This window comes from Eurypyga helias, unplaced genomic scaffold (genome assembly GCF_000690775.1).
Source record: "Eurypyga helias isolate BGI_N326 unplaced genomic scaffold, ASM69077v1 Scaffold36836, whole genome shotgun sequence".
Classification (NCBI taxonomy): Eukaryota; Metazoa; Chordata; class Aves; order Eurypygiformes; family Eurypygidae; genus Eurypyga; species Eurypyga helias.
Window position 1 is genome coordinate 180 of NW_010255325.1, and position 4,434 is coordinate 4,613.

General features: G+C 54.6%; 1 pseudogene; it reads left to right on the plus strand.

The window, feature by feature from the left end:
* Window positions 1–590: 590 nt before the first annotated feature.
* LOC104505197 lies at window positions 591–4,143 on the plus strand (annotated as a pseudogene).
* Window positions 4,144–4,434: the final 291 nt, after the last annotated feature.

The window sequence follows — 4,434 nt, forward strand, 5'->3', positions numbered from 1 at the left end:
GTACCCCCAGACCCGCCGGATGCATGGCAGAGCGTGACATTTTTGGGGAATTCTTTCCCCAAAATGGCTTTGTGCTGGTGGACATGTCAGGCTGGCGCACGCGAGAGGCAGTTTTTAATTTAAATGGCAGCGTCCTCCGGGTCTCGTCGCGCCAACCGTATCCTCCGGAACCTGCCCGAGACTTCGTCTTGGTACAGGGTTGCTGTTAGTTGAACTATAAAGTAATAATTGTGTCTAATATTAAACTGACAATGGAGTTCAAATAGGCTGATGCATATTCATGTTTGGGAGGCAACTTCGTTCCTCGGTAATGACTCATCAAATGTAAAATCGGGCATGTTTTAGCTTCTAATTAAAAAGGCTACTCGCAGGGCTAAAACCCAACTGGCTCCCACAATGAACTAATGGCCTGGATTTTGGAAGCCTCAGCCGCTTGAGGAATATTTCCGCGGAAAGGTGATGCTCGCAAGGCGCTCGGTTGGAGAGCCTCATCCGATTTCAAATTCCTCGAGTTCCTGCTGCATCTACTGGGGGCAGGAGAGCGAAATATTGGCTGCTGAAGCTTTAAACCGCGTGAGCTGCAGCGACGGATGGGAGCTCCCGTCGGGACGCTGCCCTTGGATCGCCCGAAGCCGGGCGCCGGTAAAAACCCGGCGCGGTGTCCGGTCGTTACTCTTCGGTTCCACGGAACTGAAGGGATTTGGTGTCGGAGCTGCTGAAAAGGATGTTGCCACTAGCAACTTCAAACACAAAATAACTCAGGGCTGGAATTCTGACCGACGGCGCTGGCAGACCCTGTGTTTAGGGCTGACTAATCTGAAACGAGTAACCTAAAAGGCAGTTATTTATTGCGTGCCCGTGTTGTTGTGGGAGGTGGGAAGCGGCAGGTCAGGACGCAGGCAGGGTTTGCTCCTGCCTGGCTGTCAGAGTCAATTATCTGAACCGCACGGAACGTGAGGTGCTGTTTTGGGAAGCAGGTCAGCAGCTGCCTAACCCTCTAAATATCCAACCCTTGGGGAAAACGCATACCTGGACCCACTGGCTGAGCCAGGGAGGTGTGCGTCGGGTTGAGACTGGTTGACTGGAGCTTCCCGTCCTGGGGGAGGCTGCGGGGCTCTCTGCAGGTTGGGGCTTTTTTTTGGGGGTGTGACTTGGGAGAAGGTTGACTTGAGCAGTTGGATTTTCCCACCTCTTTTCCGTACACCTCTCGTATGGGCAGACCTGTCAACCTGAATCTCACGGGTCTGAAGTGCTGCAGGTCCCGAGCCGTGCCCAGAAAAGGGTTAAGCAGACGTTCTTTGGGGCTAGGAAACTAATCTGGAATGAGATCTCCTCCTCTGCACCTAACCCTCGTGACCTATATCTTGTCTCTCTAAGCCGAATAGCACAAAACTCCACGAGTAGTGCTGGAGCCCTGCCTCGGGTGAGTGACTCCGGGGACTCCCTGGGATCGGCTGCCTGACGCTTGTTCTACCCAGGGGGAACAACCCGTTGCCCGTTTTTAGGAGTAAACCCGTTTTCCGGACCGTCTCCCTCTGCGAACCACTGTGCAGACGGCCGGGTTGGAGGTGCTGGTGGGGACTTGGGACTTCCGATGGCGAATGGCTCGCTGGTTAACTGTTGCCTGGCACGTGACCGTCACCCTTCCGTTGGCAAGGAGCCCGGGCACGTTTCTAGCCTGGGCAGCAGTGGCTCCTGTCAGGGAGTAATAGGGGGAACACCAGCAGAGAAGCTGCATCGGGAGGTTTAATGACCTCTTGAACTTTTGGATTTAACGAGTTAAATGTTCCTAAATGTGTACCCGGATGCGGTCCGTTTGCGAGGGCCCCCCGGGAGCGCGCCGGCGTGGGGGCTGTGTGATAGGGGTTGCATCCTGCAGCCCTTCGCTCTCTAGTGCTGCTTCTACACAAAACCCGGGGAGGGACGGCTGCACAGCCCCTGAGACCCCCCCGGCACTGCGATGCTCCGCTGTCCCCAAAACCGTCGGCTCGTGTCAACCAAGCAGAGGGTTTGGCCCCTCTGATAAGGCTTTGAAGTTAGTGAGGCCTCTCTGGCTAGGACAGCCCCCCCGGGCCGAGTGGCCCAGTCAGACTGGCTTCTGGGGATAAAACCTGCCCGTTTGTATCCCAAGCTTTGGCTCTTTCAAGCTCTGGCCCTGCTTGGAGCCCCGGGTGAGCCAGCTGCCTGGGTATTAGCAGGTAATTGTTGGAGAGGAACATGAAAGCAGGATGAGGGCTGGGAAGAGCTTCTGGTGGAAGATGTGAACTTTAATCTTCCTGAGATCTTGGAGCTCAGTTAAACTCAAATTATAACCTGGTGTCCAGCTAATTTATTTGATGGTCTTGGGGTTATTTCAGCCTCCTGCATGTGAAGTAATGGGGCGAGTGATTCAGCTTCACCCTAAACGAACAAAGCTTTGGAGGCACCGGTGGGTGTGCCAGGACTGAGCAGGCAGCATTAAAATCACCGGCGTAACACCCGTAAGATGAAAGCTGCCTCTCGCGCTTGATAGCGTGCCAAGTTCAGCACGAAGCTCTGACACACTGGAAATTGTTAGGATACACTTGCTAGTTAGGACATGAACTCGCATACGCCTGGCTGGGGCTTTGGAGCAGTTCTGGCATCTTGATTTGCCTTGAATGAATCTTGACAGGCGAAGGGAACGGCTGAAAGGATTGAGCCACCCTGATGAAATCAACAGGGCTGCCGCAGACCGGGCCGCTGCCTTCTGTTTTGGGTCCTTTTGGAGTCGCCTGGGCTTAGCGTGACGGCCGGAACCCGGGGAGGGGGAGTGAGGGGAGCAGAGACTGCCCAGAGAACGGGTTTGGCTAACCTCTTGGCTTTGGGGGAAGGGAAGGGCAGACAGCTGTCCTGGAAGCTGAAACAGCTGTTCCTGTGCAGTAAGAGCCCTCTAATGCAAAGGAATAAGTGAAGGCAAGCCACCCCCAGCTCTGGCAAGGCTCTGGATGCCTTCCAAAGTGACCTATTTCTGATGGATTAGCTTTTTATTTCACTGTCTGGCACTGGAGTGACCCATATTAGCGGGAGCGAATCCGGCTGCTCTAACCAGGCTGCTCCAAGAATGCTTTCTGGCTTCTCACTGACTCTCTCTCCCTATCCCAGGTTGTCCGTAGCCGCCTGGAGAAGAAGGGAATTGCAGTCCATAACGTGAGGTTGAACGGCTCAGCGGCCAGTCACGTTCTCCACCAAGACAGTGGCCTGGGGTACAAAGACCTCGATCTCATCTTCGGGGTCGATCTGAAGACCGAAGATGTCTTCCAGCTCGTTAAAGATGTGGTCATGGACTGCCTCCTGGACTTCCTCCCAGAAGGTGTCAACAAAGACAAGATCACCCCCATGACTCTGAAGGAGGCCTACGTGCAGAAGCTGGTGAAGGTGTGCAACGAGACGGACCGCTGGAGCCTCATATCCCTCTCCAACAACAGCGGGAAGAACGTGGAGCTCAAGTTCGTGGACTCTCTGAGGCGGCAGTTCGAGTTCAGCGTGGACTCCTTCCAGATCATCCTGGATTCGCTCCTGCTCTTCGGGGAGTGTTCGGAGAACCCCATGGCGGAGAACTTCCACCCCACGGTCACCGGGGAGAGCATGTACGGGGACTTCGAGGAGGCGATGGACCATCTGCGGAACAGGGTCATCGCCACGAGGAACCCGGAGGAGATCAGAGGCGGGGGGCTCCTGAAATACTGCAACCTCTTGGTGCGGGGCTTTAAGCCCAAGTCGGAGGTGGATATGAAGGCACTACAGCGATACATGTGCTCCCGGTTTTTCATAGACTTCTCGGACATCGGCGAGCAGCAGAGGAAGCTGGAATGCTACCTTCAGAGCCACTTTGTTGGGATGGAGAGCAAAAGGTATGACTATTTGATGACCCTCCACAGGGTGGTCAATGAGAGCACGGTCTGCCTGATGGGACACGAGAGGAGGCAGACCCTCAATCTCATTGCCATGCTGGCTGTCCGAGTCCTGGCGGAGCAGAACATCATCCCCACCGTCACAAACGTTACGTGCTACTACCAGCCAGCTCCCTACGTCAGCGAAATGAACTTCAACTACTACGTCACCCACGTCCAGCCCTTCCTGCCGTGCAATCAGTCTTATCCGACGTGGCTTCCCTGTAACTGAGCCAGGACAAACCTCGGGGGCTGCCCTCCAAGGTACTTCGCTTGCCTTGGGGAGTGGGAAAGGGGTGGGGGGGGAGCAAAAAAAAAAAATAATAAACCGACAACCAACCTTTTGAGAACTGCAGCAAAAGGAAACTTCCTGGACTCTTGCTTGCCTTGTTCCCGGGGTCGCTGGGATGAGGCCTGTCTGCTGTACACTGTGATGGGAAGTGCAGTGTCACGGAAACCAGATGACTTGGACTTTGGTTTTTTTTTTTTTTGGAAGGGGGAAAGACTCGATTGCATATTGAAT